Source organism: Lampris incognitus, chromosome 5, assembly GCF_029633865.1.
Source record: "Lampris incognitus isolate fLamInc1 chromosome 5, fLamInc1.hap2, whole genome shotgun sequence".
NCBI lineage: Eukaryota > Metazoa > Chordata > Actinopteri > Lampriformes > Lampridae > Lampris > Lampris incognitus.
In genome coordinates, this window is record NC_079215.1 from 3,781,931 (window position 1) to 3,796,007 (window position 14,077).

General features: G+C 47.9%; 1 protein-coding gene across 1 annotated transcript in view; it reads left to right on the forward strand.

The window, feature by feature from the left end:
* The window catches only part of LOC130112875 (microtubule-associated tumor suppressor 1-like), a 153,239-nt gene that overhangs the window by 84,418 nt on the left and 54,744 nt on the right, over window positions 1-14,077 (forward strand). The gene's annotated exons all lie outside the window — the stretch shown is intronic.

The window sequence follows — 14,077 nt, forward strand, 5'->3', positions numbered from 1 at the left end:
CTCTCCATGTCGCACTCCCACCACCAATGTTCTGCTTCATGTGGACGTGCTAGAAATCAGGGAAGTTTGCAGTGCTGCAAATGCCGTTTAATGGGACCTTTAAGGACTTTTAAACCTGGACACAGTCGAGCCGTGGACTGGGCAAAAGGGGGAAAGACCCAATATTAAGTTGTCCAGATACTTGGTGCAGCTTTGTGTATTGTCGTGCAGTTGCCAGAAGTCTTTTGCTTTTTAATGTCTTTGTTAAAGCAGTAGCAAGCAGACCAGATCCCACACCACCGCCAGTCAGTGGCGGCGATAGGGTATGGCTTAGTTGGGCTACAGCCCAGCCAAGAATTGTGTTAGCCCCACCATGGAACAACCAAGAACTCTCATTTCTGATCTCCAATCGGTGTTATCAACGGGCGCAGACCAAATGCCGCTATTAAAGTGATGACGTCATTTTCCTAAACAGAACAGACACACATTCGGGTTAAATTAGCTTGCTAGCTAGCGCCATTGACATTTATTATAAGTTATAATCACTCATACGAACAATTCTGCTGCCAAGTATGAAAGTCTCAGACACACTGTTTACTGTCGGTGTTCAGCGCTACGGACAGGCCGATGTGACACATTGTTTGTGTTTATACACTACGTGTTGTGTTCTCGTTTTAAATGCTGCCGCCGCGCAGCGTGCAGTGGACGGGTGTGCCTGACAGCATGAATGAGTTGAAATAGCATGAATAGTATTGTGTAAACTCAGTAGTAGTAGTGGCCGTCCACGTTCGTTGCTCTCGATGTAATTTTGGGTGTGAACAAAGGAGCATGCATCATCTAACCCATAGTCGCCTAATGCATGGTATCTCCAGCTGTTGGGGGGGGTGCTATTCTATTGTGTATGTATTCACATGGAAATTCTGACATTGATTTGAGCCCCGCCGCTGTATGGAGTAGCCCCACTGTAATTTAGCCAAAAAAAACCACTCTGCCGCCGCCACTGCCGTCAGTCTGCTGCTGCGGGTGATATACGGCTCAGAAAGGGGATTTAACCTTGTTCTAAGTCTCATAATGCTTCATTCAGGCTATCGCTTACCGAGTTTTCTCGACCCGCCGATGGGTCACATCGCTTGTTTCATGGAAGTGCGTTTGTTTCATGGGTGTCAGTTGTTCTGAGGAAGTTTTACGAAGCAGGGAAAGAAACTACCGAACAAGAAACTGACTCAAGATACTCTTTCTACTTTCAGACTGAATGTCATGAAACGTGGGCTGTTATCATTAAACAAGCATGATTTTAAACAAGTAACTCCATCTGTGGGCGGGGTGAGAAACAAGTTACAACATCTGTGAGCGGGGTGAGAAACGAGTAACAACATGTGTGGGTGGGGTGAGAAACGAGTAACAACATGTGTGGGTGGGGTGAGAAACAAGTAACAACATGTGTGGGTGGGGTGAGAAACGAGTAACAACATCTGTGGGCGGGGTGAGAAACAAGTAACAACATCTGTGGGCGGGGGGAGAAACGAGTAACAACATCTGTGAGCGGGGTGAGAAACCAGTTACAACATCTGTGGGCGGGGTGAGAAACGAGTAACAACATCTGTGGGTGGGATGAGAAACGAGTAACAACATGTGTGAGCGGGGGGAGAAACGAGTAACAACATCTGTGGGTGGGGTGAGAAACGAGTAACAACATGTGTGGGTGGGGTGAGAAACGAGTAACAACATGTGTGGGTGGGGTGAGAAACGAGTAACAACATGTGTGGGTGGGATGAGAAACGAGTAACAACATCTGTGGGCGGGGTGAGAAACGAGTAACAACATGTGTGGGCGGGGTGAGAAACGAGTAACAACATGTGTGGGCGGGGTGAGAAACAAGTAACAACATGTGTGGGTGGGATGAGAAACGAGTAACAACATCTGTGGGTGGGATGAGAAACGAGTAACAACATCTGTGGGCGGGGTGAGAAACGAGTAACAACATGTGTGGGTGGGGTGAGAAACGAGTAACAACATGTGTGGGTGGGATGAGAAACGAGTAACAACATCTGTGGGTGGGATGAGAAACGAGTAACAGCATGTGTGGGCGGGGTGAGAAACGAGTAACAGCATGTGTGGGCGGGGTGAGAAACGAGTAACAGCATGTGTGGGCGGGGTGAGAAACGAGTAACAGCATGTGTGGGTGGGGTGAGAAACGAGTAACAGCATGTGTGGGCGGGGTGAGAAACGAGTAACAACATGTGTGGGTGGGGTGAGAAACAAGTAACAACATGTGTGGGTGGGGTGAGAAACAAGTAACAACATGTGTGGGCGGGGTGAGAAACGTTACTGGTGATGTCTTGAAGTAAGCGTTGAGAGACTCGGGCGGCGATACGCTTGTGTGTTTCCATGGCGCCGGCGTTGCCGTACTGCTGTTTCAAGTGATGCAACCGTCTTGGTATTCGGGGTCTGTGGTACGAGACGCCCCGGGAGATGTTCTGCTTTTTCTTCAGCCAGACAGACCTGTCGGTAGTTTGCAGGAATCCACACCAATTATGTTCATTTTGCTTGGGATTTACGTTTGATTGACAGCTGTGGCGTGCCAGGCAGTATTTGGGGGGGGGGGGCAGAAGGAATGAGTCGACATTTTGTTTTCATGAGAACAAACTGAAGCACACCTACAGCCCTCATAAACGTTAGAGTCAGCAGGGTGGGGCGGGGAGGGGGGTGTTTTATCGTCCCACCTCTTTGTCAAAGCTGGGCGAGCGACCCTGCTGGTTGGGCGAGCGACCCTGCGGGCTGGGCGAGCGACCCTGCTGGTTGGGCGAATGACCCTGCTGGTTGGGCGAGCGACCCTGCAGGCTGGGCGAGTGACCCTGCTGGTTGGGCGAATGACCCTACTGGTTGGGCGAGCGACCCTGCTGGTTGGGCGAGCGACCCTGCTGGTTGGGCGAATGACCCCGCGGGCTGGGCGAGCGACCCTGCTGGTTGGGCGAATGACCCTGCTGGTTGGGCGAGCGACCCTGCAGGCTGGGCGAGTGACCCTGCTGGTTGGGCGAATGACCCTGCTGGTTGGGCGAGCGACCCTGCTGGTTGGGCGAGCGACCCTGCTGGTTGGGCGAATGACCCCGCGGGCTGGGCGAGCGACCCTGCTGGCTGGGCGAACGACCCTGCAGGCTGGGCGAGCGACCCTGCTGGTTGGGCGAACGACCCTGCAGGCTGGGCGAGCGACCCTGCTGGTTGGGCGAATGACCCTGCTGGCTGGGCGAGCGACCCTGCTGGTTGGGCGAGCGACCCTGCTAGTTGGGCGAATGACCCTGCTGGTTGGGCGAACGACCCTGCAGGCTGGGCGAGCGACCCTGCTGGTTGGGCGAACGACCCTGCGGGCTGGGCGAGCGACCCTGCTGGTTGGGCGAGCGACCCTGCTGGTTGGGCGAGCGACCCTGCGGGCTGGGCGAGCGACCCTGCTGGTTGGGCGAACGACCCTGCGGGCTGGGCGAGCGACCCTGCTGGTTGGGCGAGCGACCCTGCTGGTTGGGCGAGCGACCCTGCGGGCTGGGCGAGCGACCCTGCTGGTTGGGCGAATGACCCTGCTGGTTGGGCGAGCGACCCCGCAGGCTGTGACTGAAGCGGTAATCTGCTGTCGGTGGTGATTTGGCCGTGTTGCTATTCGGGGTGGGGGTTGTGGTGCTGTGAAAAGAGGAGCGGAGGGAGTTAATGGCTGTTGATGATGGGAGGCTGCAAGGAGACGCGACGTCCTTTAGCCCACACCCAGTTGTCAGTAGCAGCACATCGTTCTGCGTCAGCCCCGACAGAGCTGCTTCCTGCCAAAATCCATCAGTCGCCCACACGAACACTGAAAATAAGCCAGCAGAGTTCAGGACAGTCCTCCTACAAACAGACACGAGTGCGTGACGAGTCAGGTGTTCATGAGGACAGTAGGGGCTTCCCTAAACCTCTAGTGTGCTTCCGTGTCATTATAATGTCATGTCGGATATGACACACACTAAACACAGTCACAAGTCACATGGTGCCAGACGTATCTGAAATTCAGAGTAAGTGTATTGAATCTGGTGTCACAGGGATGAATATGAATTATGTGAAACTGAAATTCAAGGTGTGTGTTGTATGCGGTGCTGACTTCACTGTGGTTGTGTTACTCAGCAGGACATTCAATATTCACCTGATGTTGAAGTTTAGCAGCTAATTACTATTCATGCCTGTGACACAGAGGAGTCAGACTACATGTCTGGGACGAGGGGTTCATGAATTCCTCCCATGCAGTGTTTGATAGAGCGCTACGGTGGCTCTGAAGTGCAAAACACAAAAAGAAAACGCAAAAGCAAAAGCTTTTGGCCCCAAGGTGCAGATGCAACATGCAAAAACAAAAACGTGCAGCCCTGAAGTGCAAAACACAAACACAAAAACCCCAGGGCTGCTAGTTTTTCTTTTTGTGCATTTTGTTTTTGTTTTTTGCACTTCTGAGCCACTGTATAGATCATATGTATTAATTATATGTATAGATTATGTATATAGATTATATGTATTAATTATATGTATAGATTATGTGTATAGATTAGATTGTGTGTAGATTATGTGTATAGATTATATGTATAGATTGTGTATAGATTATGTGTATAGATTATATGTAGATTATGTGTGTAGATTATATGTATAGATTATGTGTATAGAGTATATGTATAGATTATGTGTGTAGATTGTATGTGTAGATTATGTGTATAGATTATATGTATTAATTATATGTATAGATTATGTGTATAGATTAGATTGTGTGTAGATTACATGTATGGATTATGTGTATAGATTATATGTATAGATTGTGTATAGATTATGTGTATAGATTATATGTAGATTATGTGTGTAGATTATATGTATAGATTATGTGTATAGAGTATATGTATAGATTATGTGTGTATATTATATGTATAGATTATGTGTATAGATTATGTGTGTAGATTATATGTATAGAGTATGTACATAGTTTATATGTATATATTATGTGTGTAGATTATATGTATAGATTATGTGTATAGATTATGTGTGTAGATTATGTGTATAGATTATATGTATAGATTATGTGTGTAGATTATATGTATAGATTATGTGTGTAGATTATGTGTATAGATTATGTGTGTAGATTATGTTTAGGGCAGTGGCACATTATAATGACAAGGAAGCAAACATCGTAGTTATGTTACTTACATTTTGCTCTTGAGTTACTCTGTGTAATGAATCTTTAAAGTGCTCCCAAATTGTTTTACATTAAAAATGCAAAGTAGTGCATTTAAAAAGAGCAAAGAAAATGCAACAACACAAAAAGGATGAAATTAAGAAACAAGAGTAAGACTGAAGTGATCACAGAGTTAAACCATCACAGATTTATACACAAGATGATGAGATCAGTCATCTACAGGCCGACACCAACCACACAGGCAAAGACCCTCTTCATTTAAAATGCCAAGCAGCGCACTTAAACCAGAGCAGGGTAAAACCAGAGCAGGGTCAAACCAGAGCAGGGTCAAACCAGAGCAGGGTCAAACCAGAGCAGGGTAAAACCAGAGCAGGGTAAATCAAGAGCAGGGTAAAACCAGAGCAGGGTAAAACCAGAGCAGGGTAAAACAAGAGCAGGGTAAATCAAGAGCAGGGTAAAACCAGAGCAGGGTAAAACCAGAGCAGGGTAAAACCAGAGCAGGGTAAAACCAGAGCAGGGTAAATCAAGAGCAGGGTAAAACCGGAGCAGGGTAAAACAGGAGCAGGGTAAAACCGGAGCAGGGTAAATCAAGAGCAGGGTAAAACCGGAGCAGGGTAAAACAGGAGCAGGGTAAAACCGGAGCAGGGTAAATCAAGAGCAGGGTAAAACCAGAGCAGGGTAAAACCAGAGCAGGGTAAAACAGGAGCAGGGTAAAACCGGAGCAGGGTAAAACCAGAGCAGGGTAAACCCAGAGCAGGGTAAAACAGGAGCAGGGTAAAACCAGAGCAGGGTAAAACCAGAGCAGGGTAAAACCAGAGCAGGGTAAAACAGGAGCAGGGTAAAACCGGAGCAGGGTAAAACCGGAGCAGGGTAAACCCAGAGCAGGGTAAAACAGGAGCAGGGTAAAACCGGAGCAGGGTAAAACCAGAGCAGGGTAAAACCAGAGCAGGGTAAATCAAGAGCAGGGTAAAACCAGAGCAGGGTAAAACAGGAGCAGGGTAAAACCGGAGCAGGGTAAAACAAGAGCAGGGTAAAACCAGAGCAGGGTAAATCAAGAGCAGGGTAAAACCAGAGCAGGGTAAAACCAGAGCAGGGTAAAACCGGAGCAGGGTAAAACCGGAGCAGGGTAAAACCGGAGCAGGGTAAAACCGGAGCAGGGTAAAACAGGAGCAGGGTAAAACCGGAGCAGGGTAAAACAGGAGCAGGGTAAAACCGGAGCAGGGTAAAACAAGAGCAGGGTAAAACCAGAGCAGGGTAAATCAAGAGCAGGGTAAAACCAGAGCAGGGTAAAACCAGAGCAGGGTAAAACCAGAGCAGGGTAAAACCAGAGCAGGGTAAAACCAGAGCAGGGTAAATCAAGAGCAGGGTAAAACCAGAGCAGGGTAAAACAGGAGCAGGGTAAAACCAGAGCAGGGTAAAAAAGAGCAGGGTAAAACCAGAGCAGGGTAAAACAGGAGCAGGGTAAAACCGGAGCAGGGTAAAACCGGAGCAGGGTAAACCCAGAGCAGGGTAAAACCAGAGCAGGGTAAAACAGGAGCAGGGTAAAACAGGAGCAGGGTAAAACCAGAGCAGTGTAAAACCAGAGCAGGGTAAAACCAGAGCAGGGTAAAACAGGAGCAGGGTAAAACCGGAGCAGGGTAAATCAAGAGCAGGGTAAAACCAGAGCAGGGTAAAAAAGAGCAGGGTAAAACCAGAGCAGGGTAAAACAGGAGCAGGGTAAAACCAGAGCAGGGTAAAACCAGAGCAGGGTAAAACCAGAGCAGGGTAAAACCAGAGCAGGGTAAAACCAGAGCAGGGTAAATCAAGAGCAGGGTAAAACCGGAGCAGGGTAAAACAGGAGCAGGGTAAAACCGGAGCAGGGTAAAACAGGAGCAGGGTAAAACCGGAGCAGGGTAAAACAAGAGCAGGGTAAAACCAGAGCAGGGTAAATCAAGAGCAGGGTAAAACCAGAGCAGGGTAAAACCAGAGCAGGGTAAAACCAGAGCAGGGTAAAACCAGAGCAGGGTAAATCAAGAGCAGGGTAAAACCAGAGCAGGGTAAAACAGGAGCAGGGTAAAACCAGAGCAGGGTAAAACAGGAGCAGGGTAAAACCAGAGCAGGGTAAAACAAGAGCAGGGTAAAACCAGAGCAGGGTAAATCAAGAGCAGGGTAAAACCAGAGCAGGGTAAAACCAGAGCAGGGTAAAACCAGAGCAGGGTAAAACCAGAGCAGGGTAAATCAAGAGCAGGGTAAAACCAGAGCAGGGTAAAACAGGAGCAGGGTAAAACCAGAGCAGGGTAAAAAAGAGCAGGGTAAAACCAGAGCAGGGTAAAACAGGAGCAGGGTAAAACCGGAGCAGGGTAAAACCGGAGCAGGGTAAACCCAGAGCAGGGTAAAACCAGAGCAGGGTAAAACAGGAGCAGGGTAAAACAGGAGCAGGGTAAAACCGGAGCAGTGTAAAACCAGAGCAGGGTAAAACCAGAGCAGGGTAAAACAGGAGCAGGGTAAAACCGGAGCAGGGTAAATCAAGAGCAGGGTAAAACCAGAGCAGGGTAAAAAAGAGCAGGGTAAAACCAGAGCAGGGTAAAACAGGAGCAGGGTAAAACCAGAGCAGGGTAAAACCAGAGCAGGGTAAAACCAGAGCAGGGTAAAACCAGAGCAGGGTAAATCAAGAGCAGGGTAAAACCAGAGCAGGGTAAAACAGGAGCAGGGTAAAACCAGAGCAGGGTAAAACAGGAGCAGGGTAAAACCAGAGCAGGGTAAATCAAGAGCAGGGTAAAACCAGAGCAGGGTAAAAAAGAGCAGGGTAAAACCGGAGCAGGGTAAAACAGGAGCAGGGTAAAACCGGAGCAGGGTAAAACCAGAGCAGGGTAAACCCAGAGCAGGGTAAAACCAGAGCAGGGTAAAACAGGAGCAGGGTAAAACAGGAGCAGGGTAAAACCGGAGCAGGGTAAAACCAGAGCAGGGTAAAACATGAGCAGGGTAAAACAAGAGCAGGGTAAAACAGGAGCAGGGTAAAACATGAGCAGGGTAAAACCAGAGCAGGGTAAAACAGGAGCAGGGTAAAACCAGAGCAGGGTAAAAAAGAGCAGGGTAAAACCAGAGCAGGGTAAAACAGGAGCAGGGTAAAACCGGAGCAGGGTAAAACCGGAGCAGGGTAAACCCAGAGCAGGGTAAAACCAGAGCAGGGTAAAACAGGAGCAGGGTAAAACAGGAGCAGGGTAAAACCAGAGCAGGGTAAAACCAGAGCAGGGTAAAACAGGAGCAGGGTAAAACCAGAGCAGGGTAAATCAAGAGCAGGGTAAAACCAGAGCAGGGTAAAAAAGAGCAGGGTAAAACCAGAGCAGGGTAAAACAGGAGCAGGGTAAAACCGGAGCAGGGTAAAACAAGAGCAGGGTCAAACCAGAGCAGGGTAAAACCTGAGCAGGGTAAAACCAGAGCAGGGTAAAACAAGAGCAGGGTAAAACCAGAGCAGGGTAAATCAAGAGCAGGGTAAAACCAGAGCAGGGTAAAACCAGAGCAGGGTAAAACCAGAGCAGGGTAAAACCAGAGCAGGGTAAATCAAGAGCAGGGTAAATCAAGAGCAGGGTAAAACCAGAGCAGGGTAAAACAGGAGCAGGGTAAAACCAGAGCAGGGTAAAACAGGAGCAGGGTAAAACCAGAGCAGGGTAAATCAAGAGCAGGGTAAAACCAGAGCAGGGTAAAACAGGAGCAGGGTAAAACCGGAGCAGGGTAAAACCGGAGCAGGGTAAACCCAGAGCAGGGTAAAACCAGAGCAGGGTAAAACAGGAGCAGGGTAAAACAGGAGCAGGGTAAAACCAGAGCAGGGTAAAACCAGAGCAGGGTAAAACCAGAGCAGGGTAAAACATGAGCAGGGTAAAACAAGAGCAGGGTAAAACAGGAGCAGGGTAAAACATGAGCAGGGTAAAACCAGAGCAGGGTAAAACAGGAGCAGGGTAAAACATGAGCAGGGTTAAACCGGAGCAGGGTAAAACAGGAGCAGGGTAAAACATGAGCAGGGTAAAACCAGAGCAGGGTAAAACCAGAGCAGGGTAAAACATGAGCAGGGTAAAACCAGAGCAGGGTAAAACAGGAGCAGGGTAAAACAGGAGCAGGGTAAAACAGGAGCAGGGTAAAACCGGAGCAGGGTAAAACCAGAGCAGGGTAAAAAAGAGCAGGGTAAAACCAGAGCAGGGTAAAACCAGAGCAGGGTAAAACAGGAGCAGGGTAAAACCAGAGCAGGGTAAAACCGGGGCAGGGTAAAACAGGAGCAGGGTAAAACCGGAGCAGGGTAAAACATGAGCAGGGTTAAACCGGAGCAGGGTAAAACAGGAGCAGGGTAAAACAGGAGCAGGGTAAAACATGAGCAGGGTTAAACCGGAGCAGGGTAAAACAGGAGCAGGGTAAAACAGGAGCAGGGTAAAACATGAGCAGGGTTAAACCGGAGCAGGGTAAAACAGGAGCAGGGTAAAACATGAGCAGGGTAAAACCAGAGCAGGGTAAAACCAGAGCAGGGTAAAACATGAGCAGGGTAAAACCAGAGCAGGGTAAAACAGGAGCAGGGTAAAACAGGAGCAGGGTAAAACCGGAGCAGGGTAAAACCAGAGCAGGGTAAAAAAGAGCAGGGTAAAACCAGAGCAGGGTAAAACCAGAGCAGGGTAAAACCAGAGCAGGGTAAAACCAGAGCAGGGTAAAACCGGGGCAGGGTAAAACAGGAGCAGGGTAAAAAAGAGCAGGGTAAAACCAGAGCAGGGTAAAACAGGAGCAGAGTAAAACAGGAGCAGAGTAAAACCAGAGCAGGGTAAAACCAGAGCAGGGTAAAACAGGAGCAGAGTAAAACAAGAGCAGGGTAAAACCAGAGCAGGGTAAATCAAGAGCAGGGTAAAACCGGAGCAGGGTAAAACAGGAGCAGGGTAAAACCAGAGCAGGGTAAAAAAGAGCAGGGTAAAACCAGAGCAGGGTAAAACAAGAGCAGGGTAAAACCAGAGCAGGGTAAAACAGGAGCAGGGTAAAACCAGAGCAGGGTAAAACCAGAGCAGGGTAAAACCAGAGCAGGGTAAAACCAGAGCAGGGTAAAACAGGAGCAGAGTAAAACAAGAGCAGGGTAAAACCAGAGCAGGGTAAAACCAGAGCAGGGTAAAACCGGAGCAAGATAAAAAGCAGGAAATGGATGATTAAAGTTTACAGTAAGGGATCATAGATTTGTGAGTAAATAAGTTGAGCTTTTATTTTGTGTGTATGAGGTGGTGTATAATGGGTGGTGTATATTAGGTGATGTATATAAGGTGATGTATATGGGGTGGTCTATAATTGGTGGAGTATATGAGGTGATGTATATGAGGTGATGTATAATGGGTGGTGTATATCGGGTGGTGTATATGAGGTGGTGTATATGGGGTTGTGAATATGAGGTGGTGTATATGAGGTGGTGTATATGAGGTGGTGTATATGGGGTGGTGTATATGAGGTGATGTATATGAGGTGATGTATATGAGGTGGTGTATATGAGGTGGTGTATATGGGGTGGTGTATATGGGGTGGTGTATATGAGGTGATGTATATGAGGTGATGTATATGGGGTGGTGTATATGAGGTGGTGTATATGAGGTGGTGTATAATGGGTGGAGTATATGAGGTGGTGTATATGAGGTGATGTATATGGGGTGGTGTATAATGGGTGGAGTATATGAGGTGGTGTATATGAGGTGATGTATATGGGGTGGAGTATAATGGGTGGAGTATATGAAGTGGTGTATATGAGGTGGTGTATATGAGGTGATGTATATGAGGTGATGTATATGGGGTGGTGTATATGGGGTGGTGTATAAGGTGGTGTATATGGGGTGGTGTATATGAGGTGGTGTATAATGGGTGGAGTATATGAGGTGGTGTATATGAGGTGATGTATATGAGGTGGTGTATATGAGGTGATGTATATGAGGTGGTGTATATGAGGTGGTGTATATGGGGTGGTGTATATGAGGTGATGTATATGGGGTGGTGTATATGAGGTGGTGTATATGAGGTGATGTATAATGGGTGGAGTATATGAGGTGGTGTATATGAGGTGGTGTATAATGGGTGGTGTATAATGGGTGGTGTATATGAGGTGATGTATATGGGGTGGTGTATAATGGGTGGAGTATATGAGGTGGTGTATATGAGGTGGTGTATAATGGGTGGTGTATATGAGGTGATGTATATGAGGTGGCGTATATGAGGTGATGTATATGAGGTGATGTATATGAGGTGATGTATATGGGGTGATGTATATGAAGTGATGTATATGAGGTGGTGTATATGGGGTGGTGCATATGAGGTGGTGCATATGAGGTGATGTATATAAGGTGATGTATATGAGGTGGTGCATATGAGGTGGTGCATATGAGGAGATGAATAGCACCTGATGGTTTACAAAGTGCTTCATAATAGTAATAAAGTAAAGTAAAAGTACTCTAGAACAAAAGTAAAGTAATAAAATGTGTCTTAGTCCACATGAGACACGTTACAGAAGACACGTTAAAGTTAAGAGGCGGACAGACGACGTTTAGACGTTTAAAAGGAAGTTTAAACACAAACAGACATACAACTGGCATCTGGCAAAAAGACCTAGAAGTGTGTGTGTGTGTGTGTGTGTGTGTGTGTGTGTGTGTGTGTGTGTGTGTGTGTGTGTGTAAATTGATTGGGTGTTCTGCATGACATGATTGTGTGTTGTGCACACAACAGCTGCCTGATAGCAGTTAACTTTATTGTCAACTGTTGTGTTGTGTGCTGTGTAAGTGTTGTTTTCAGCAGAGGGTGGTTGGTCTGGCCTGGTGTGTTAGTGGGTGTGTCGTTGTGTGTGTGTGTGTGTGTGTGTGTGTGTGTGTGCAGATTATTATTTGTCTCCATGGGCTTTCTCGGCAGGTGTGACTGCATGCCACTCTCGTCTGGTGTCTGTAGTCTCACGGTACCAGACATGAGTGTTGTCAGGATGTGTCTTGTTTCTTGTTGTGTAATCCATCACACTCGTGGTTTCTGTTGACAGCTGGATTTCTGCAGGTCTGCTTCAGGTAATGTCGTGGTTGCATCCCAAACAGAAACCCCGTGTGGTGTCACTGACAAAACCAACGCCTGTTTCCTCTTCACAGAGACGGGGAGGGGGGAGGGGTGGGGGGGCTAACAGTACATCTGTCGCCGTCTTACAATGCTGGGATTGCAACTACACCTGCAGTTAGGTGACACTAATGAGGCCACTGTATTGTTTATAGGGGTGGGGACACCGGCAGTCAGGTGACACTGAAGAGGTCACTTGTAGATGATGAAACGTCTCTCTGTAATCGTTGTGTCCAGATGAGCTGGTCCACCTCTCTGGGACTTCCTCACCTGGGTTACCGAGCATCCAGACGTTTCTGCTTCATCGCTGCGCCGATGTGTCCCGTCCACGTAGCCCTGCTCGCATGGCTCCCTGACACAGCCACGTGAAGCTCCGTTAGGACTGTCCACATCTTCATCGCCTTCAGACATCCTTGTCACCGCCATACTCTAGCCATAAGCCTCCGCCTCCGTCAGGGTAACACATATTTGTAAGGCGGGCCTTTTCATCAGAGGATGAAGGTTGGTGGTTGGTCCAGCCAGGAACCAGGAAGTGTCAGTCGCACAATCCTGGACTTTAATTGGTGACTGGAGAAATATTTGCTCTTTGATTATTTTTACCACAGGTTTTGTGTTTTGCAGTATGGTAATGGAATGTAAACTAAAAATGTATCATCACACATTAACACACATATTTACAAAACGTATTTCTGGTTCTGCCCAGTGAACTGTTATGTGTCGTTGTGGTGAAGAGGGAGCTGAGCCGGGAGGCAAAGCTCTCAATTCACCAGTCAGTCCTGGTTCCAGCCCTCACCTGTGGTCAGGAGCTTTGGGTAGTGAGCCAAAGGGTGAGGTCGCGGGAACAAGCGGCTGAAATGAGTTTCCTCTGTAGGGTGTCTGGGCTCCTCAGCCTTAGAGATAGGGTGAGGAGCTCGGACATCCGGAGGGAGCTCGGAGTAGAGCTGCTGCTCCTTCGTGTGAAGAGGAGCCAGTTGAGGTGGTTCAGGCATCTGATCAGGATGCCTCCTGGGCTCCTTCCTTTGGAGGTTTACCAGGTACGTCCAACTGGGAGGAGACTCCGGAGTAGACCCAGAACTCACTGGAGGGACTACATGTCCAATCTGGCCTGGGAACGCCTTGGGATCCCCCAGGAGGAGCTGGAGGGCGTTGCTGGGGAGAGGGAGGTCTGGAGTGCCCTACTTAGCTTGCTGCCACCACGACCCGACCCCGGAGAAGTGGCTGAAGATGAATGAATGAATGAATGAATGAGTGAATGAATGAATGAATGAATGAATGAATGAATGAATGAATGCACTTCAATGTCTCTTCATCAGATGTTTTCCTCCTGTCCAACGTCTTCTCACTTTTTCATTTTGCTTTTGTCTTTCTCCCACTGAATCGTTAATGGTTTTGGGTGGGAGAGGCATATTTAGAATGCCTCACAGGTGAAATGCCTGCAGCTGTTTCCTCAACCTCAGGTGATTTTCCAACACACACACACACACACACACACACAGTTTTTCCCCATACAGGCTTGGCTTGTTTCTCGTAGCTTGGATTGAATGTCGTAATTTTGAAGAAGTTCTGGTCAGTAGAGTTTAAATCTTGAAATGAGTTGATAACAGTGGCGGCTGGCCAGTACAGGGCGCTGGGGCGCCGCCCCCTTCAAACATCCAGAGATGAGAATCTACTGAAACATGTTAAATATAATTTAGTTGTATAATGCAAATAATTATTACATGACATGACATTACAGCCATTTAGCCGACGCTTTTATCCAAAGCGACTTACGATAAGAGCATCATTTAACGTAGGAGATCAGGAGAACTACTGGTCATCAGAGGTCAAAGGGCA